The 24,272-nt window shown below is 38.9% G+C and overlaps 3 pseudogenes; all 3 read right to left on the reverse strand.

Moving 5' to 3' along the window:
• Positions 1–9,985: 9,985 nt before the first annotated feature.
• LOC148937484 (uncharacterized) lies at positions 9,986–12,636 on the reverse strand (annotated as a pseudogene).
• Positions 12,637–17,776: 5,140 nt separating this feature from the next.
• Positions 17,777–18,339, reverse strand: LOC148937485 (uncharacterized; annotated as a pseudogene).
• Positions 18,340–19,798: 1,459 nt separating this feature from the next.
• Positions 19,799–20,813, reverse strand: LOC148937486 (uncharacterized; annotated as a pseudogene).
• Positions 20,814–24,272: the final 3,459 nt, after the last annotated feature.

Raw genomic sequence — 24,272 nt, forward strand, 5'->3', positions numbered from 1 at the left:
CTAAAAGTGGTGCGATGGAATGCACCGAATCGTCGCGTTAAATGTTCGTGGCCGTAGACGGGCGAGGCGGCGATCGGCGTGCGGATAATGCGTAAATACAAAATAAGAGATCGCTCGGGCGGTCGGCGCGATACTGATCGCGGTGCGCAGTTCGGTGGCGCGGGGCGCGCGCGGCGGCGGCGGTGTCGCACGTGTTAGTCGCGGGCCTTTAAATCGGCGATTTAAACGTGCACGCGTGTCGCGGGTATTGTCGCGAGGGTGGATATTTCGCGAGGTCGGCGGATCGTTGAGATCGGAGAACGGGTGTGCCCGTTCCCTGCCGAGAGTGCTCGGCTGACGGGGGGTGGGCCCCTCATCTGTTTGCGTGAACGCCGAGTGTACTCGGCCAGCCGGGGAGAGCCCCAGCTGTGTGCGGAGAAGGTGGCGGCGCCGAGTGTACTCGGCCGACCAGGGTGTACCCTGGTGCTCGGAGAGGTAGTATCGGGGAGAACCCCGGTACTCGGCGGTGAAATCTCGGAACGGCAGAGTCGGGTCGAGCGAACTCGACGCGCTGGGGAGACCCCAGCAACTCTCGGCTTGCCGTGCGAGTTACGGAGACGGCTTTCGGCCAGGCCAAGCGAACTTGGCGCGTTGGGGAGAGCTCCAACAATCTCAGGCTTGCTGCCGGTTTCGGAAGATCGTTTCCTCGAGGCGAGCTCTCGGAGACGATCTAGGAACAGGAGTAAACGGAGAGTGAGTGCTTTTCTGTGGAGAGTGATGCCTTTTTATATCCGAGATCGACCTCGGTATTTTCGGTCGGATCGGTCGGATTGGTCGATCTCGGGGTTAGCATCCCTCTCCCCAGGAGCGGAAAAAAAAGGATCGGGGGGATGATTGGTTTTTTGGGTAGGGAAGGAATTCGGTGGGAAGGTAGCGGCGCGGTGCGGGGTGGTTGCGCGCTTGTGGACGCGGTCGTGGCGCGGTGCGGGACGCTCGCTCGGTTGCGTGGCGCGGCGTCGGTGCGGTGCGGGACGCTTTCGCGCTCGGTGGTACGGTGCGTGGCGCGGCGTGGGGTGCGTTCGCGCTTGTTGACGCGACGCTTGGCGCGGTGCGGGGAAATACCACGAAAACATACGTGTTTTCGCGGTATTCTCCGACGCTTTCGGAGTTCGCGTGTTACAAGAATTTAAAAAAGGAGGCATTGCTGCCTCTTTGCGGCCACTGCCGCACTCCGCCTGATGTTCGGCGGTCCCCGACGGATGGTCGGTCGGGGGAAATCCGGAGGAGGAACGGAGCGGAAGGATGCGCTCCGTTACAAACATATCAGGCGAAAACACACACGGGGGTACTTACTTCCGTATCTGAAAAAGTTGTAAGATTTTTTTATTTTTTACTTTTGTTTTAGAGATTATTTATTTAAAAATGTAAACCTACCAGACGAGAGCTGGATAATTTCTGGAGGTGCCTCCTCCTCCTGCGTTAATTCAACACGTGCCCTTCCTAAAAGCATTTAATATTTTAATCTTAGAAAATTGTAAAAAATTATATTTTTAATATTACTCCTGTCTAGTTTTTTAGTGATATTACTTACGCGCTGGTCCTGTTTCTGACTCTTCCTCGGCGTGTCGCCTCCGAATCTGCATGAGAGGATACACTAACGCAGTAACTCTTTGACGAGCATTTTCTTCTACAATTTATTATTAAAAATTAGCTAAATTGCCGATTTGTTATTGTAATTACTTATATATAGAAATAATAGTGCGGTGCTTACCATTATGGAGATGCGAGAGGAGATTTTGGATGTGTCCACTCATATCCTCCTCCTCGTGTCCAGCTGCACGTCGCGATTATTTCTCAATTATTTCTCTGGCAATTCGGGGTAACTGCGCGTCGATACCAAAGTATCCTAACTGATACAATGCTCCCAATATTGTATCAGAACATTCGCACGAAAAACGTGTGAAAAGCAGATAGTTAGCATCGAGCGAAATGTTGGATATTTTAGTTAAAAATTTCCCCGTTGTTTATGCGAGTATCCAGCATCGATGCTAACTTTACGCTTCTTCTAATTACTTCACTGCCCATTTTTCGCATCTTTATTCGCACAAAATAATTTGAAACTTTTAAAACTCGCGTGACGAAACTGAAGTGAAGCACGAAAGAGTTCAACTCAGAAATAGTTTTAGATAGCGCAAAACGCACTATATATAAGGAAAATCCTACCTTTTCTGGCAAAGAGACTTATAAAAATTCTAGAAATTTTCTTTCTTCTGTAGTTTCAAGGAGAAAGGAGGTAAGAATGTTATCTCAGCCTTAGTAATAAACCATTTTTTCTTGAAAATTTGTATTCCTTGTATCTAGACTTGACCTTTTTCAATTTTACCTTTTTTTGTTTATTAACGCATAAATGGTGCCAGACATATGTCCAAAGGAATAGTTATTTAAGTTTGAGGAAAGTTCTCGCTTCTTCAAATTTAATAAAATTTATAAAATATTTCTTATTCGTAATTCTATTGTATATTTCGATAATTTCTTCTTCTTGAAATAGTTTTTGTATGATGTTTTTCGATGATTTTTTTTAATTTTCTCATTTAATTTTCTCATTTAATATTCAAGCATGTTCGAACGTGATCGAACTTGCAATATTCGCTTTATTCGAAAAAATTCTTTCCTTGTTGAAAAAAGAGCAGCGTCAAATTATAGTTTACTCGAATGTTTAATAATTTATTTATTTAAAAATTTTTCTCATCTAACATCTAAGACACACGCGTGTTCGAACATGATCGAATCTGTAATAATTCTGTTATTCTGTTATTCGAGAAAAGTTTTTCGTTGAAAAAGAGCAGAGACAAAGCGAAGAGATGCGATTTCTTCTAGAATCTTCAATCTTTTGATTATTATTTATAGAATGTACTTTTTTATTTATTTCGAAAGGATGGAAGACTTACTATATAAGTAGGTATTGCTACATACTAGTACATTGCTTTATTCAAGTATCGACATTTGAAGCGTTCACTTCGAAAATATCCCTCCAAGTTTTTGTTTATTAAAAATGAACATTTATTCAAAATTCGTCAAGTAATATGGCCACGAGAAGTTGCGAATCCCACTAAAGTAGAAAATATTCGCAAGATATTCAAGAATTCTGTACAAAATGTGCAACAAAATTTGTTGCTTTCTACGACGTACCCTCTCATACGAAAAAATTACACGTGGAATTACAATTATCTAAGGAAAGTATCTTCAAGCCTGTCGTCAAATTGAATGGTAATTCTGCAGAAGGAATCAGTTTTGATCCGGACACGTAACAGCAATTTCAAGAGAATATGCGGGAACATGAACGCGTACTTTAATGGAAGCAACAAAAGCAAAATAAATCCTATCACATTTGCAAACATATTCATCAACTTCACCTCTGCCTACGGAACGAAAGCTGTATTGGTGACGTATAAGGAAAATGAAAATTTTCCTAAAGAAAGCAATACTGGAGTAATACGCAAGCAGACTCGAAAGCGGAGGAACAATCACCATCGAAAAAAAAGAAAACTTACTCCGTCGCAGTTATGCAGCAAGCTACTTTTCAAGGAATGAAGAATATCATCAAATATGTCGATGCTCGTATAAACCAGCTAGCATCTGTCGTCGATGCTGTTAACAAGTGCGCACGTTATTTGACCAAGGAGATAGAATTATGTCTACCTAACAATTACATCGACGCCGATATCATCAAACTCACTCTCCAAGGCAACCAAAAGGATATCGAAGTTGCTGTGAGAACACAAATAAATAATTTACCATTTTTGAATACATATTTTAATATTGTATTTTTAGAATTAATTACACTAAAATTTAAAGAAATTACTAATATAATTTTAATGAATCGAGAGTTATAATTTTTATATAATAACTGAATCATGTATTTAATTTTGTAACAAAATATATTCATATATAGTGAAAAATAATAAATTTAGCTTATACCTGATAACATTCAAATTTACGTCGTTTCTTTATCTTTTTCTTTATTCTAAATTTTTCACAACTCTTTCCCTTTTTTTTGAAAGCTATTTACGCTGACCTGCACGAGCGTGTTTTCCTATTGTCTCCTAGTATCTCTCTGTTTTCCTGACATATCTCTCTCTCTCTCTCTCTCTCTCTCTCTCTCTCTCATCCTTCAATATTCCTGCAAAGTTATCATCGCGTCGAAAGAAAATTTTTTCAATCCACGTTTGTCATAGGATAAAAGCCTCGTATAACTCTAAATTCGTCGTCGTCGTCGTCGTCAGAAACTTCTAGTGCGAACCTGACCGTTCCTGTTTTCCTCCCCCAAATACCATACAACTCGATAAATAACTCTAACTCTAACGGTTATTACACTTCGAAAACCTCTCTTCAAAACATTTATTCATTTCCTCCATACAAAAAATGTCAAACAACTCGAGAAATTTATTTAAATTCGTTAGTTATGAGGCGCCGAGAAACCTTCCGTCTTAGAAAACGTGATTCATCATAACCCATATACACGTAATAAAAACTCGCAAAAAATCAATTTTCTTCTCCTCGCTCCATCTCTCGTGTCATAAAAAACCGTATTCCATTCTCGTCAAGTATATTCCCTTCACACACCCTCCATCTTTCTTTTTCGCTGACGCCATTTTGTTTTCGAACCCCGAACAGTCCCAGACACTTTCTCCCCCTTCCCCTTCTTTTTCGGCATTTCGACAACCAATCACACACATAGGGCAGATTATGGGCAGAGCCAATCATGCGTCGGGCAGCCTTGGCTTCAGCCAATTAGAACGGTACTAATTACGTAATTATTGCCTGCCACGCCCATCGATCAATCAGAATGCTCCATTCCCATGTGACTGACAGTTTTTTGACAGCGGGAGGCCACGTCTCTGGCGCCAGTGGGGAAGTGGTGAAGGTTTGTTTTGACGGGCCATGGCTATCCACATACTACTGATGAAATTTTCACTAACTAATTTGGTCATTCGCCAGGAAATCCGGAAACATAAAAATAACCACAATCCACAGAACACTGCTTCCCTCCTCCTCCTAAACTCGCAATTTTTCTAAACTCTATCATTCGACAGCCAACACAGAAATTCATTACGTCCTCAGATATTCCCATCCTTCCGGAACCCTTTATAAACCGCAACTTGGAACAGATCGCTCTCTCTTCTCTTCACTCCACACTTCCACAGACGGGACCCTTTAAAACTGTTGGCGAAATACATTTTCAGTTAGAATCTGTGCGCGAAACTCCAATTCCGTGTGATTCACGATCCAGCCAAGCCAACACAACTCTCGTCCATCACCTGCGCCACAACAAAAGTAAGTTCGTCTTTATCATTCTTTTCCGCGGTTGACTGGCTGTTTGGTTCGCAATCTTAACTTAATTGTTTTCTGGAATCACCCCTCCACATTCCAAATTGGCAAGTCGCCAATTGATTCGGTGAAGCTGCCCTAGCACGATTCCTCAGTTCTTTTACCTCTCTCAAACTCACTCTCTCTCTCACTTAACTCTTACATTTATCATAGTGAACCAAACGAAAATAACGGCCCGAACAAACAAAGCATTGCGACATCGTCAGGAAAAACAAAACAAGCGGATTCGTCGCGAAACTGAACACGCCGGGGAACTCGCGGACCAGTTGATCAAAATAGAATCTAGATTCGTGAATATCTCATTACAAGAGTACGCCACCGCCCTCCGCTCCGCGGCAGAATTCAAAAATCAGTGCACCCCTTCGACGTGGAGAAGTTCTACCATCTCGTCCGCCAATTTCCTTGATCTTCCACACATCCTCCACCGAGAGTTTTCTACATAAAACGAAAATTTAAACCCGACAATGAGTTTTGGGAAGAAATCTCGAAACATTAATCTCACAACACTATCCCTCTATGTACATTTCCCGTAATCCTTTTCCCTATCTCGTTCCCGTCAAGCACAGCGCTCACCCTAATCTTCCGCCACCTTCAACCCGATCCCATTGACATTCTTCCATAATCAACTTTTTGCCCCAATTAGAGCAATTGGGAATTTAGAGATAATCGGATTCTCAACTATATAAAGTTTTTTTTTTATGTAAATGAAAGTTTTTTTGTAAACGAAAGTTTTTCATGAAACGAAAGTATTTAAATGTACACTTTAATATTTGTGTTCGCTTGCTATTACATAAGAGCATAGAGTTAAGATGTTTGTATTTCGTTTTTTATTATTAAATCATAGTTGACCCGAATTGCGTTTCAATTTATTTAAAAAAAATCTTGACCTCGAACCATTCTCGAGTCCCTGAAGGTCGCACGAGGTCCATCCCTGGTTGAAGAGATTCGATTCTCTGATCTAAAAACGGACCACCGACCGCGCTAGCGCAGGGTTATAGCGCAAGGGTTATAGCGTCACCGACGTTGATCCATTCCCTATGCTCTTAGGGCGCGTTCGACTCGCGGATCGACTCCATGACGTTGATGTGGGAGAGCAAAAAAATAGTTCCGTGTGTCCACCCGAGTTCCTGACCAAAAGTATTATCTTTTCTCTCGATCCTCGGACGTAACAGATTACTCAGCCTATGAATAGCGACTCGTAATTATAATTATTTAATATATTCTTAACTTCAATAAAAAGAACATGTACAAACGAATACATCTAATAATCCGCACATTTTAATGGAAATAAGGAATGTAACAATATATAAGATTTTTATATTATACCATCAATAATATATTTAAAGTTCAAATAAATTTTCACAGAAAATATAATTTTCAGTATATTGAAAATAAAAATGATAAATCTATTAAATTTTTTTGTTTTATAAAAAAAAAATTGATTCTATTCTAATATCTTGTACTCACTTTTATATGGATTAAAACTTAAAGTAGAAAGTTTTTCAAATAGAAAGAATATTTCTTTGTTTTGGTTCAAAAGAATATATCGAATTTTTCCAAATGAACGGTCGTAAATATTTGTACATATAATATTATTAATTTCATACTGTGTACATTAATTATAGCCTATGATACTGTATGTAAATCATTATATATAAGTTATTATTTCTGGATGTAAAACATTTTTCATATTAAGATAATCTGATAATATAGTAAATTTGATTATTTTAGCATCATATTGTAAACGATTTGATAATCCTTTTCCGCAAACAAATCAATGACAAAGTTTTAATTGATGCTTGAGAGCAAGTGTATAGGAAGGATTTGACCGTGACGTAATAACTTTAGCATAATGTTTCAATTCTCGATGTTTTGTCTCAAAGCGAAGAGATGACATTAATGGATCCATATTTTCTCATAATTCTTGCATAATAAAATAGATTATGTTTAGATTTAAATGCAATGTTAAATAATTTTTTTATGTAAAGATAAATACTTAGTTACAGCATAAATAGTTAGTTACAGCAAGAGCAAATAAATCAATACAATTAGAGGTAAGGAAACGTGAACATGATATATTAATCTTTTTTAAAAATAAAAATAAATTGCCAACTTAAGTTTTTTTCTGGTACAAAATCACTAATCATCAATGACAAATTATTGATCAAATAATACATTTCAGAAGCTGTTATAATTTTTTTTATTTTAATTGAGTCAGAATTAAATAGTGGAAGTACATTCTCATGAAATGAATTAATACAATGTAATAGTCTCTCATTGAAAATTTCCAAAGTAAAAAATTGTTTCTATATAAATAAAATTATTTAATAAGATTTTAGGAAGGTCGTATCTACAAATACCCTCTAGTAAATCATGCATTGGATCTATAGATAAATTTTCCAAAACATGATAATTAGGGATCTTATTAAAAATACATTCTTCCTTTATTCCAAACGTAGAATTAACACAGTTAAAATAATCATTTTGTGTTCTTATATATTTCTTTTCTTCGTTAACAAAATTTTGTGCATCCTTGATGACTGTACAAATTCGACAATAGTACTGAGTATTAAATCCCTTTGAAAAACCAAGAATTGTGTTCAGATCTAAATTATCCTCAACAATATACATTAAGCGGAAGATTATTTTAACATCTTATTTTAACCTCTTTATTAACATTTATAATTAATCCATTAGTACTTAGGTCAATTATTTGATCAACAATGTGTGAAAAGATTTTATTTCCTAACTTTTTGTGATTTTGATAGTTATGAAGTTGCATAAGTAAAATATTATCTAGATTGCTACTATTAGAAGGTAAACCAAGATTGCTACTATTTAGAAGGTAAACCAAGTAGATTTAAATAAACTTGCACCTAACTTATGAATCGATTTGCGCGATCCTAGTGGATTATTGATTTCAAAATCGTCAAAAAATATTGCAATTGGTAGAACAAATTCATTCTTTTTTAATCCTGTAGAATTCCACATTTTGCCATTCATACCCAAATAAGAAGGGAGGGTGTCACGGCGAGGCCCGACGAACCAGTCATGAAAACTCGTAATTATTTTGCGAAAAAATACCACCTCAGCCAGGAATCGAACTTGAATCTCCTGCTTATCGGGCAGGCATCTTATCCCTTCGACTATGCCGATAACGATAATATATATATATATATATATATATATGTGTATCATTGTATTGTTGACGTGTTATTTTAAATATGTTATTTGCGATATCATCACATGCCTCGGCATAGTCGAAGGGATAAGATGCCTGTCCGGTAAGCAGGAGATCCAGGTTCGATTCCTAGTTGAGGTGGTATTTTTTCGCAAAATAATTACGAGTATACGTATATATATATATATATATATATATATATATATACACACGTATATTACAATAACATATATACATGTATTCTTTCGAATCTCCACGACCGGTACTCCAGAGAGATGATGTTCTATTCTCGATAAATCGAAGTTAGTAATGTAATATTATTTTTGCATTCATTAATATATTTTATAATATTAGCGAAAACATTAGGCATTTCCAGAAACTTTTTCAAAACAGATTTTATAAGAACTAGAGCAATTGTTTTATAATGTATAACTAATTGCTTTTTTAACTTTTTCTTTTTTGGAATTAAAAAAGAATAAATTTTTATTTTTGTCGGTTTTATTAAACAATAAATATCAGATAAAAATTTTAAAGTGTAATGCTCAGTTTTAAATTTCTGAAAACTCTCTTTCATAATACTTAAATAATTACATATATTATTCGTATTGCCAATTTTCTTTTCTAATATTTCAAAACTGTCTGACAAATAAATATAAAAAATTTCATTAACAATTTTATGGACGTTCTTTTTATTCAAATTTTCAAAAGAATATAATTTTGTAATTAGAGATAATATTATATTTAATATTTCAGAACTGAAATTTTCAAGAGAAAAGTCATAGTCTTTTTTTTTTATTTATTATAGATTCTAAATTTGTAGCAACAATCTACTAGATTTACGTTCTGAGAAGTTGTAGCTTCAATCATCGATTTGTTAAAAGACATGGATTCTTTATTATATGTTTTACATCCTTTGTCTGATTCAATATCATGAGCTGTATATGTCGAAGTAGAATACGTAATAGTATGTGATTTTATGCAATTCAAAAAATTACATTTACTTTCTGAATATAATTAATCAATATATTTAAGTTTAATATAACATTTCAAATATTCGAAGTCAGATAAGATCTCATTACAAAACATACAATTAAACATTTTGGATATAAAAAGTTGTAATTATATTAATAATATACGTATTTTGAGTGTAATATAATATTTATAGAAGAGATAGTTTAAAAAATTTTGTTTTTAAAAAGTTTATCAATATGTAATATTCAACTTATGAATAATATGTATATCATACATGTATGTACATATAACATAAACTTATATATGATACACTATATAATAAATGCATGTGTGTGTGTGTGTGTGTGTGTGTGTGTGTGTGTGTGTGTGCGTGCGTGTGCGTGCGTCTGCGTGTGCGTGCGTCTGCGTGTGCGTGCGTCTGCGTGTGCGTGCGTCTGCGTGTGCGTGCGTGTTGCATGCGCGCGCGTGGTGTGTGTGTGTGTGTGTGTGTGTGTGTGTGTGTGTGTGTGTGTGTGTGTGTGTGTGTGTGTGTGTGTGTGTGCGTGTGTGTATCATATATATATGGAAATACTATACTATAATAAACAAAAAACAAAATCTTCAAAATTCTTCGAATCCTTTAGTCTGATATATAAAATAAAAATTTTATTCAGAAAAAAATAGTACCTCACTTCAATTATGTGTACTTAGTCATTTCAAACTGTATTAATTGTAAGCTTTTTTAGTATATGTTCTGTATTTGAATATGATATGTCCCATAGTGTATAGAACTGGTATAATCCTTTCTATATAAACATCCATAAATGTTTATTAGTATCAGGATAGTTAAAACGGTCTCGCTTTTCCGCGCGGAGAGCGGTCAGTCGATTACCAGGAGGAGAAGCGAGGATGTTGGAGACAGAAAGGTGTAATTAAATTGTTAGGCGAGAATGATAATAAATAACGATGTTTATTTGACTAAGAGTGGTGCGATGGAATGCACCGAATCGTCGCGTTTAATGTTCGTGGCCGTGGACGGACGAGACGGCGATCGGCGCGCGGATAGCGCGTGAATACAAAATAAGAGATCGCTCGGGCGGTCGGCGCGCAGTTCGGTGGCGCGGGGCGCGCGCGGCGGCGGCGGTGTCGCACGTGTTCGTCGCGGGCCTTTAAATCGGCGTGGATTTAAACGTGCACGCGTGTCGCGGGTGTTGTCGCGAGGGTGGATATTTCGCGAGGTCAGCGGATCGTTGAGATCGGAGAACGGGTGTGCCTGTTCCCTGCCGAGAGTGCTCGGTTGACGGGGGGTGCGCCCCTCGTCTGTCTGTCGGAATGCCGAGTGAACTCGGCCAGCCGGGGAGGGCCCCGGCTGTGTGCGGAGAAGAAAGTGGCGGTGCCGAGTGTACTCGGCCGACTAGGGTGTACCCTGGTGCTCGGAGAGGTCGTATCGGGGAGAACGATACTCGGCGGTGAAATCTCAGGAACGGCGGAGTCGGGTCGAGCGAACTCGACGCGCTGGGGAGACCCCAGCAATTCTCGGCTTGCCGTGCGAGTTACGGAGACGGCTTTCGGCCAGGCCAAGCGAACTTGGCGCGTTGGGGAGAACCCCAACAAATCTCAGGCTTGCTGCCGGTTTCGGAAGATCGTTTCCTCGAGGCGAGCTCTCGGAAACGAGCTAGGAACAGGAGTAAACGGAGAGTGATTTCCTGTGGAGAGCGATGCCTTTTTATATCCTTTTTATATTCGATCTCGGTATTTTCAGTCGGATCGGTCGGATTGGTCGATCTCGGGGTTAGCATCCCTCTCCCCAGGAGCGGAAAAAAAGGATCGGGGGATGATTGGTTTTTTTGGTAGGAAAGGAATTCGGTGGGAAGATAGCGGCGCGGTGCGGGGTGGTTGCGCGCTTGTGGACGCGGTCGTGGCGCGGTGCGGGACGCTCGCTCGGTTGCGTGGCGCGGCGTCGGTGCGGCGCGGGACGCGTTCACACTCGGTGGTACGGTGTGTGGCGCGGTGCGGGGTGCGTTCGCGCTTGTTGACGCGACGCTTGGCGCGGTGCGGGGAAATACCATGAAAACATATGTGTTTTCGTGGTATTCTCCGACGCTTTCGGAGTTCGCGTATACAAGTATTAAAAAAGGAGGCATTGCTGCCTCTTTGCGGCCACTGCCGCACTCCGCCTGATGTTCGGCGGTCCCCGACGGATGGTCGGTCGGGGGAAATCCGGAGGAGGAATGGAGCGGAAGGATGCGCTCCGTTACATAGTTAATTTTTAATACATGAAAAGCTTTAAAGCAAATATCTAAAGCTTCTAATGTAGATTCCATTGAATATAAGACTTCATCAATTATAACATATGAGTTGGTTATGTTTTTAATTGAGCCCTCAACTATTACATAAAGGTGTACAGATATTTGCATTTCTTTTGCTATATCACTGACTTCTTGATAAATTTTTGTAATATCAGCACAAGTCTATAATAATATAATTAAATTTTGAGTTAATGAAAACCATATTTAAATAAAAATTCAAACATCAACATACTAACAGTTACATATTTTATCATGCTGTCTCTTGACAAAGCAATAGATGCTTATTATAGTATTTCTTTGTCCCAGTTTGACCTTTTTGTTTAACTTTTTGTTTTGGGGGTATCAAATATGAAAGAAGTTGTATTGCAATCGTTAACTTAGAGTCCTTAACAAACCAAAAATTGTTAAATTATAACAAAGCATTTATATTGTATATAATGCAATATAGTATAATATGAATAATTTTACCTTCGGATATGTCTAAATTTAATGTTTCCATTAAATCTGAGAAATCATCATTTTTACTCGTAACTTGTATATTTTGTTTGACTGTATTAAAAAATTCATTCCATTTTTCTAAAGTTAAACAAAAATTTGTTAATTGCATTTGATGAAAATCAAGTTTCAAAAGTTTATATCTATATGGATGTTTCAAAAGGCCATTCCTCGAATATGTTACTTAATATTTTATCAGATGAATTCATCAATATTTGTAATCGAGTACTTAGAAGTTAAGCTCCATTTCTCCAAAACTATTTCTCAAGATGCTTGGTTAACTTTTAATCAATCCAAAGCTTTTTTAATATTTTCATTGCTTACTAGAAACATAATAGTTACATAATATGTACATAACAGTTACATAATATTATATTAATATTAAATAATAATATAATTATTATTTAATTTAATTAATATTTTTAATAATGTTATTTAATAATATAAATATTACAACACGACGCTAGCAGAAAAACACGTTCTCGTCCGCCGCGTGCGTGCCGACTTTTCTGCCAGCGTCGTGCTGTAATATTTATTAAATAATATTAAAAATATTAATTAAATTAAAAATAATTATATTATTATTTAATATTAATATAATATTAAATACTATTAATCATGAAAAAGAAAATTGTAGTGTCATGGGTGTTATATTAATGTTTTACTTATGTATTTTTGTATCTGGCTGTGGCATCGGCGGCTACGGCTCTGATGGTCCAGATACAGTGATGGTCCCGGCTGAGACGAACCCTTTGCAGGTTCTGAGGAGTGATTTATTTTTTTATTTAGCTCTTCTTTTAATTTTTTAATTTCCGCCTTTTAAGATTCAAGATTTCAGTTGTATCGTTAACAACAATCTGACTGACTTCGTCACTCGTATCTCTGAAATTAGAAATGATTAAAAATTAATATTTTTATTTTATATTATTATAATTATATAAATTTATTTATTATAATTATATAAAATGTTAGGATGAATATACTTACATGTTTTCTTCCGTAGCCATGTTGCAGCAGCTTATTTCATGATATTATCAATTGAATATGTTATTGACTGAATACGTAAATAAATTAATTCAGTATAAAGATATACATGAACAGTGTAAAGTTCAATCAATCAATTGAATATATTTCAATCAATATTCAATAAATTGAATATGTTATCGACTAAATATGTTAATAGATTAATTCAGTATGTACAAAGATATAAAGAAAATATACGTGAACAGTGTAAACTGTCAGTGCAAAAGTTGACTCTGCGGATAAATCAGGCCGATAATCAGGGTCACTGTAAGACTAAGCGAATCAGCGAATCAGCGGCTCTCGCGACAGAAATTGCAACTGTACATGGGAGACGACGACGACGTTTTTTAAAGTAAAAATTTTCAAATCGGACTTTGCATAAAAATATCTTCACTCGTAGGGCGCTTAGTAAAAAAACAAAAATACTTTTATTATACAAGTCGAAGCTACCGATTGAGCCTACTTAGAAATCAATTTATCGATTACTGAGATCTGATAGTTTTAGGTGCTCGCATCTCGCCGACTCGCGTAAGTAAGACTCACACGGTAGCGTTCAGTTGACTTGATTACCGTGTCTCCTGACGTGTTTCCTGTCGATTTTGAAATATCCATTTCATAACTTACTGCACGAATACTCGTTGTAAGATCTTCTTCTTGCGTAATACTTCCTCTTCATTTTCAAGTGTTCTAGCGATAAAATCAGGACCTGCGCCAACATTTTTTGTTACTATTTGGATTGAGCTTGTTATCTTAACTCGATTTATTAGACGAAGAAATACATTTGGGTCTGGCGTATTCTATGATTAAAGGGACATTCCATGTATATTTGTCTTGCTGCATGTGCGTTTTTATTACTTGCACCATAAATAAATAACGTGTCAATAATTCTTTATTAATATAGTCCATGTAATAAAGAAATTAACATATACATACATACATACATACATACATATACAGGATGTCTGATATCGGTTGCATCGCCTGTCATGGGCAGGTAGAGCTGATAAAATTGAATAAAAAAGTCCTCTACTGTTTCGCAATTTTCGCAATTATCGAGTTATTAATTTTGAAAAATCATCGTCTTAGTTCGGCAAATGCAAACGTGCGGTGATATATTCCCGCCTGGTGATTATCGTTATTAGGCATGCAAAAAATTGTTTTCTCCAAGCGGCAATAACGGCGATACCACGCGACTCGTGCGTAGCGATGCATTAAAAGGAAATCTACAAACTCCTATTCATATACATTATCTAAAAATTCTTTTATTTATGAAAATTATTTCATTAATAACTTGTAAATAAATATTAACTTATAAATGAACAATTGCTAAAACCTTTAAAATATTACTCAGAAACATAACCTTGACAACATATATCAGGGCAAGCTGAGGCGAGATGTTTAATATTAAATTACTTAAAAATATATTTAAAAAATATAAATATATTTTTTACAGTTTATTTATTTTAAATATTAAAAACAATTTATGTAAAGTTTTAAAGATGACAAAATTTAATTACTCTATAAAATGTGTTTCTAACACATTTTCATTAGAACACATTTACACTTGTTTAAAATATAAAATAACACGGCACTCACACTTGAATATGCATGGTCCCACAAATGGAGAGAAAAACAAAATAGAATAATGTAAATAAATAAAAATAAAAATAACAAAAAAATATAAATAAAAAAAATTACAAAAAGCGGTGTAAAACAACTGTCCGGTCAAAAGAATATATAAAATAAATAAAAAATATAAAATGTCCGGAAGCTAAAAAGAGGCGGGCAGGAATCCTGTCTGCATAGCTTAAAAACTAAAAATTAATTACTAAATATACATAATTAAAAATAAATAAATTAAAGAGAAAAACTTAACATATTAAAAAGCTGAGCATCGGCTCCTTTTTTTTTTTTAAATAATGGAGATAGGGGAAATGCATTTACGCACACTTGGAGAGCGACCGTTCCCTCCAGATAGTGTGGGACTCATCCGATATGCGGAAATACCCACTAAAACCCCTCCTCAGGACATGAGAACACCCTCGAGCCACAATGAGACGATCCTGGAACGTTAGGCATAACTTCAAGACCAACCCAGGTCATAACAATAAGTCACATCCAGTACGGTTGACAAGAAACTACAGAAAGATAGAACCTACTACAGAGGTCTTCAGTGGAGGACGTCACATGACTGAGACATGAGGCATCTCAACAGGCATCCATCACAGTAAATAAATAAATAAATACGACAAAACCGTACACTAAAGGGAGAGAGGGGGATAACAAGTATAACCAACACGACCACTAGATAATAACATAAACTATAGTATATAACATTTAGAGAGAGACGATAGACAAATGGTGACTAGAAGATCACTAGACATCACGAGAAACAGCAACGAGGGACACAAAGCGCAATACGGGATACGCATAATACGGGCAATGCGATTGACCATGCGGGAAGACCAATCCCATCATCCATCGGAACAGGGAACACCGCGGCTCAAAGACGATGAGTCTCACAGTGCTATCCATCGGAAGGAGGACCCCGTTGTCTCGCTCTCTCCGCACACTCCTTAACAAACATTACATCTTCCGCGAAAGAAGCAACGAGCTTCCAATTATCCTCGCTGGAAAGCAGTATCAAAGTGATTGTTTCGTCGTTCAAAACCCGACCTACGCTAGTCACAAGAACATCCCGTAAGAAGGACCACGCCTCGCAACGTGTGGGACGCGTCGATCCCAAACTCGCAATGTTCGCAACCATCCGAGTAGTATCTACCTATTCTCTTAAAGTATACGCTAAAACAGTCATGGCCCGTAAAGAGTTGTGTTCAGTCTAAACGTCAATCCGCCAAAATCTCGTGACATCCACTCGACAAAGTGAGGCAAGATAACTCCCCTAGTGCGAGGAGCGGGATCCTCGGGGCCCATCCCCTCGATGTGCGCTCGCCACATGTACATCAGTTCGTTTCCCTTCGTCTTAATAGCCAATCAAGCTCTGTGTGAGATAGCACAACCATTGCGACGTCCAATTTGCGAAATCGTACACGTATTTTCAATTTTCAGCCATCAACTGAAAAGGAGAGATCCTAGCCAGCAGGGTGGCTGCGACAAAGGAAACCGTATGGTAAGATGACGTCACCCTAATAGTTAGCCGACGCTGTACCCTATGAATCAGCCGCAGGTTCCTATTGCTGAAAACGCGATCCAAAGCCCACACTGGAGCCGCATACAGCATAATGGAATGCACGTCGCTCGCGTACAACATACACTTGTTGGTCGATGGCCCACGGAGATTGGACATTAACGAGCTAAGAGAGCTTCTAAACTTCCCCGCCTTCAACGCTACTCATGTGCTCGAAGAATCGCCACCGATCATCGATGACCACTCCCAGATATTTCATCGATTCTTTAGTTACGACTATAACGGAGTCAAATATGAATCGGAAAGGTTCCGATTTGATGTATCTCGGTAGAAAGAGCAGTCTTATGCGGGGAGACCTCCAAATCCAGTACCTTGATGTGTTGCAGGATTACCTCGCAAACGATGTTCGCTTTATTATACAACACGTCTCTATTTTCAGCAGCCACGAGCAACAGAGTGTCGTCGGCGAAGCAAATGGCGTGAACACCTCTGGGAAGACCCACACTCAATATAGAGTCGTATGCGATAATCCACAGGAGAGGACCCAAGACGGAACCCCACCACACGACATCGCGTAAGTGCGCGACACTCCACTGCTCTTGACCGCAACGATCGATCGATTAGACAAGTAGTCCATAGTAATGATACTAGGACGCTTCTAACCCAGGAGTTCCGAGTGGGGTGCGGGTGTGCGGGGTAAGCGTGGGTGTGGTAGGCACGGGGAAGGGGGAATGCTTTGTCGATGATCCTTTGGAATGTACTTTTGAGGGGGAAAGGGGGCAAGGGGGTCCTTTTTTGTCTAGGAAGAGCTGCTAGAAAAGATATTTTTTTGTAGAAATTGACGTAAGAAAAAAAAGGAAAAAAAGCGCCGTTATTCCGGCTGCAATAAATGTACGTGTCGCAACATGTTCATTTCGAACAATCTCGAAAAATCCGTTATTCAATGAAAATAATGTATTAGTCGGTAAATGGATACTTTTCCTTAATTTTATTCTTGTTTTTTTTTAGTAATAAATACTGAATGTGCTCATTTCTATTTGATCAAGTTCTCACGTAGGAAACAATAAATTTTGATGGCGACAGAAAATGGGAAACTACAAAAAAAGTGAACTATAGAAAAATGAAATGAATTCAATAAAAAAAAGATATTATCCTTTTTTTATTGATGTTTTTTATTGATTATACCAATAAATAATATCTTATTATAACTGAAATATTATTTTATTTTAAGATGAGAAATAGGAAAATTTGTTTTGATTGAAATCATATTTTTAAACGTGAAAACGTTTTTATTCACATTTTTTACATCATCTTTTTTTCATACATCCTAAAAACTAAAGCTAACAATTCGCAATCGACGAGTTGATGCCTATCGAAGATATCGCTATCGCGTATCACGTATGGTACCTCCTCGGGATTTGTTATAATAGACGCAATGTTGAAGAATCGCGTATACTTTTCATCGATCGTTTCAACGAGTCTGTCTAGTTGATTGAACGTTATATCAATACATTCGGCGAGATTAAACATCGTAGCGTCGATTCGATCACCATAATGCGTACGTTTGAAGATTCAAGACGTACGAGTGTAACGTTGTTCATCATACAAACTCGGACTGTTAACGATCCGACGCTTATAAAATTGTCTTTATAATTGTTTCGTAGCAATTTGTAGATATTCCGTTGCTGCTCATGGAGTCCTTTCCATGTTTCGAGAGACAATATCAGCTCTTGTCCTCGATGATCTCCTAGGGCGATCTTTACGTAGCTCGGTGGACCAACATTGATTCCAATTTCCAGAAACTTGAAGCCCGTAGCCGTCAGGTTGTAACATCTGCTCATCAAGCGCACCGCGCGAGGCTCCATCGAAATGCTGTGTAACAGCAATTAAGTACATAATATTGCGTAATGTTGCAAAAAGAAAAAAAGAAAATGTCGAACTTACGCGTTACGTTCCTTCTTCGTTTCACCATCGTATAGTGCACTGCTTCCTTTGGCGGAGTACGTTGCGTATGGTTCGTTTGTACAAACGAATGACGGAGGACTGATCGCACCCGCGTAAATTTTGACACGGCAGAGCGTTAATCCCCCCTTCCTCTCATTTGAAAGATGGAGTGGACAAAAACTCCAATGACCTCGCTGAACGATAATACTCTATTATGAGTATTTCGTGAATAGGCATGTTATAGTGGCCAAGAAAAAGACAAAGAATCGTACAATTGCAGATAGCACATCGAGAACGAGTTTACTGTTATAGTGATTATAAACTGAAAGAAAAAAAAGATTGCGTCATTATCAATTAATTATAAAATTTTTATTTCAAGAAAAAAAAACCTAATCAGCTATAAAAAATATGTAAAGAGAAAAAAAGAAAATGTGAATAAAAAGTTTCACGCTTCAATCATAACGCAATTTCTTTGTCATCGATGAATCGATCGAACGTTACATTGAAAAAAAATGTATAGGATCGTTGGAATATTAAATAATCATCAATGTAATAGCGGGGAAAAGAAATAAAAGAAAATATATTATATGTTATATATGTTTATTTAAGATTATCTACCATCAATTAAACAATTTAAATACATTTTGTATAATGGCGCGCAATTGGTATAATGATATCCACATCGTATAGAATTATCAGCATCTAGATTATTTAAAGAATCTATGTCTTCGTAATCCGCATCCAGGATCTCGATGCACACGCGCTCTCGCTCATCGTCCAGAAGCAAATTCCACAACCATTTTCGTTTTTCGTGTCCCTTAACATATATGACAGCATCATCGTCGTCGTCGTCGTCGTCGTTATCTTCTTTCGTACCATGCACAGCTTTCGTAATCAAACTTTTAGCTTCGCTGTACGGAATCGTTCCGTCGTTCCATTGCAGTCTATGATGATGACGTATCACCCAGCGTGCGCGAGATTTGTCGGCACTTGCCAGGAAATGCTACGGTATAGAGCTTGCGAAAATGTAATGAGAGAGAACGGTCCGTTCTTTAAGAGCAGCAACTCTTTTACGACAAACTGTCCTTCAACGAGGAAGGACCTTGCAGGTCTACGAACGTTGGCACAGACATGACTGTCGAGAAGAAAACTGCGATCGATGTATAAATTTTATTGTCTCTCTCTCTCTCATGTGCCAGCGATGCTCTTAGGTGATCTTGCGTACAACATTGGTCAACGGATTGTACTGAACCACGCGATCGTGTATAATGAGACAGCACGCGGTGATATTCATCGGTACGTTTTCCTTAGTCTCAAATTCCAATCTCACATCCACGGTTGCGCTCTTGACTGATTCGTTTTGTCGAGAACAATCGATGATTACGAATGGACCGTAATGTAGAAAAGACGTGAGGGTAAGACTTGGCTGGAGATACTCGTATCCGTAGTAGTTTTTGCAGAAACGCGCGTACGTTTCGTACAACACAGACTATCTGTTTTTTTCGAAATCCAGATTCATATCATCGTACGGATAACATTCCGAGTTCAGATAGAATTTCACGTTGGTCAAGTTGCAGTCGTCGAATCGGCTCGTGTCCTCGGCCATGATGTTCTTTCGGCCTGTTTACAAAGCGAAGATGACATATCGCGGCTTCTCCAGCTGAGTAGCGGTCTTGATGGCCCACGAATGCTTGGTTGTACGCTGTAACAGCGGAAATTCGTACAGATCCCACGAGCGAAAAGCCAAGTATCGTCCGCTCTCCAAAGTGCGCAGCATCGATAGTTTTGTTATCTCGTTTAATAACACGTGCGGCATTCGCCATTGTATCTTGAATAAGTCGATCACGGGATCCAATGCCGAATTTCCCATCAGGCAATTGTTGTCGTTGCGCGATCGTATTAAGATCAACTCGTGACGAGCGTTGATTACTACGCGTCTGTAATCCTCGCAGAATCCTAACAGTACGTAGAGAGGTACGCAAAAGTTAAAATATCCATCTGCGTTGGTACGCGCCATCCTAGCATTTCTCAGAATCACGCTTCTCTCGGATGATGTCGTTACGTAGTATTTGAGCGCGTTAGTTATGCCCACGTTTCTGTTACGATCAATCTCCACGCCATCGAGCTCGTATCGAATCTCATCGAACATGAACGCCACACAATTATTTCCCAACATCACATCAGATCCGTCGACATTTTTCTTCGTTAATTTTCCCTCGATATATAGAAAGCTTTTGTACGGCAATGTGTACAGATCCTGTTGCTGTATGGGTATTCTTATTTCATCACTGTACCCAAACGTTATATTGGCGAATGGGTTATACATATGAGTTTCAATTTTGAAGATGCGATCGTCGAAGATTGGCTCGTCTTCGATGTTTAGGATGTCAGTCATCTCACAAATTGCGCACCGCGAATTCTAAAGCTTGTAAAAATTTAACGTTCGATGCGTTGAGTTTCTTTCTCTTTTTGATGCAACCGGATGAGCGAGTATTGTCGATTGGTGTTTTCTTTATAAAAGATGCGTTATCTCTCTGCGCGTGCTTCGTTTCGTTCAACACGAGCATCCCAAATGTCGCGCTCGCGTTATCGCTGTCGCCGTCGTACGTGCAATCTGATAGTGATCTCTTCTCCTCTGAAATCGAGCAATCGTCCGTTCTGATCAACAATGCGTATCGTTAGCTCCGTAATGCTCCGTACGATGACTGGCAAGTAAATGATTTGCATCGGCCTTTCCGATATCTTATATCCTGGTGGCACACTCGGCGAAAATTCATGTATCGTGTGCACACTTTTGTCGTTGCTATACGCGCCCGCGGTCACGTTGCACTCTACACGGATAATGTTTATATTTATTATGTTGATTGACATGTCCGATTTATACCACTTTCGCGGTTGCAATATACGCTTTGACGAGAAACCAAGCAGCGATCCAATGTTATTGGGCTTGTTAAAGTTTATTCTGTAATCACATTTAATCTCATACCTCATCGTGTTGTAATTTGCGCGGAGCACTATCGGGTATTCACCAATGTCATCATCGCCGCGCGCGGTGTCACCGGCGTTACCATCGGATGTGTCGCGTCGCGGATGTTTTCGTAAAATCTCACGTTTCAAAAATTCATTTATGGCTTGCAGTTCGTACGACCCCTCGGGAATCGTAATTTCTGCGTCGTCTTTGTCAAAATAAAATTTGTTGTTCGAAACGTTTACATTCGGTATCGTGTGATAAGTCTCCAAAATTGTTAGACCAAGCTCGTAGTCATCGTCGTTCAAATCTATGGCTGGAAAGTAGTTTGTCGCGAGAACGCTGCTCTTCCCGCTTAATGTAAGCGTCAGCGACATGATGGAACGTTTCAATGAATACTGAAACGTCGCGGCATTTTGTCAGACTTTATAAATTCATGCGCGTCGTTTGGAGAAACTACAAACACAGCTGTCCGCAGACGCTCTGATCGTACGTCTGATAGGACGTTCGATTGTACTCTATCATAACATTGTCTCCGAAATATCGTACCAATTCCTTCGGCGGTCGAAGATTACCGAAACTGTCGAAATATATAACACGATCGTTTCTCTTTGCGTACGCTACCCAATGAGTGCCGGGACCCATCGTGTCATCCAGATTTACGATACCGCTCTCTTTTCGACGCGCGCCGCTAATCGGTAATGCGTCACGCATGAAAACGCCTCTGAAGTATGGTACGCCCATACGTTTCGCCAGCTGGTCCAATTGTACGTTGGTAGTTACACCCGTAGGTATTTTTATTGTCTCTTTGACGTTTTTTTTTCTTTTTTTCTCTTTTCGCTGTTACACCTCGTCCGCCTTTGTACGGAGCGAAATATAGTCCCCGTCCGTATTTGTACGGAGCGAGATACAATCCCTGTCCGCGCGTTTCCATTGCGCGATTGTGACGTTGTAGTTCCTCGAGCTGACGTTGTATGGCTTTCTTGTCGTTTACCGCTTTCGCCACGTTGGCCAATCATGGAACCGAGCGCGCCCAACATTGGCAGAATCGGTAATATGCCGCCTCGTTTCGCCGTTGGAAGTATTCGTTTTTTTTTTGTTGGCTTTTTCGCTTTCATACCCATGCCGATCTTGATCTTGGCTTTCATCGCTGCCCAAACAGCTGTAGCGGCAGCTTTTTCGCCCAAATTCGAATCTCTCGCAATGACGCATCCTTTATTGGCGAGTATCTTATCCACCGCGTATCGAGCCCCCGAGTATAAAAGTATACTATTAACAACGAATGCTCATAGACGTGGTCACAGCGCCCATAATCCCATCATGGGCAACAAGGAATACAAGTACATTATCAAATATCATCGCTTCGCTCGTATCTACATATAAAAGAAGCAGTAAAAAGGGTGCAGGCATGAATAATATACCATCCACCATGAAGTTAACAAGATCGATTACGTGCATTGGGACGATCCCAATGAACTAGTGGATCGACTTTGATTACTCGACGCTTCGCACCGAGCTGGTCACAACGCTCACGACAACGAGATGCTGTCGATCATCGAGGAACTTCGCGAAGCCGGCATTATTATACATTAAATCGCGTGTCGACGAAACGAGCCAGTCGATTGACGTCAGTGAGGAAGAAAACTTTAATTGTAATAAATCTTATTTACACGCATTAATATCAAACATCGTCGAAACATGAGATCGTCAAAATCCAATGAACGTAAAAAAAATATTAACTCCGTAAGGCGACGACTCGTCGAGGAATTGCACGTTCCAGCCAGAAGAAATTTTCCACGAAGACGTGTCATAATTCGGGGATACGACGATCTGTGGCAAGCTGATATCGTCGAGATGCGCCCATATTCGAATTTCAACAGAGATCATCATTACATACTCACCGTTATCGATGCGTTGAGCAAATATGCCTGGGCCGTATCGCTTAAGAGCAAGATCGGAAGCGAGACGGCTAACGCTATCGCCGAGATAATTCGAGAGAGCGGAAGATGCCCGAGAAATTTGCAAACGGATATGAGGAAGGAGTCCCGTTTACAACGCCGATGTGCAGAAACTCTTGAAAAAACATAGCGTTAATCATTATTCCACGTATTCGATATTGAAGGCATCGATCGTCGAACGGTTCAATCGCACACTTAAAAACGACATGTGGAAGATGTTTACATTTAATGGTACTTACAAGTGGGTCGACGTGCTGCCACGTCTCGTGTTAGATTACAACGCGTGCAAATATCGCACTATTGGCATGCGACCCATTGACGTAACTCTCACGATCGCTAAAAAACTCTTGGGCACGATGTACAGCGCGATAAAGATCGCAGGTCCAGCAAAATTCAAAGTAGGCGAATCGGTACGCGTGAGCAAGTACAAGACAGTTTTCGAAAAAGGTTACACGCCAAATTGGACCACCGAGGTGTTTAAGATCGTTAAAGTGCAGCATACTAATTCCGTAACCTATCTACTCGAAGACTATCGCGGAGAATTCGTTGCTGGAGCGTTCTACGAGTTGCATCGCGCGACTCATCCGGACGTGTATCTCGTGGAGAAAGTACTGCGTAGGAAAGGAGATAAGGTTTACGTCAAGTGGCTAGGATTTGATGGGTCACACAATTCTTGGATACACAAAAATAATGTGATTTAATTCATTTATTGTAAACAAATATAAAAATATTTATATAAAAAATTTTAAATTCATTCATTTTATTGTAAAAACAAATAAAAAAAATATTTATATAAAAATATATACAATAAGTCTTATTTTTTCTTCCATTACATTTTCGTAAAGAAACTATACAGATGGACTAACTACGATGAACTTAAGATAATATATAAAATGTATAAAACTACGGGAAATACGTACATATAAAC

The sequence above is a fragment of the Pogonomyrmex barbatus genome, unplaced genomic scaffold (assembly GCF_055798465.1).
Source record: "Pogonomyrmex barbatus isolate J1 unplaced genomic scaffold, ASM5579846v1 scaffold13, whole genome shotgun sequence".
Taxonomy (NCBI): Eukaryota; Metazoa; Arthropoda; class Insecta; order Hymenoptera; family Formicidae; genus Pogonomyrmex; species Pogonomyrmex barbatus.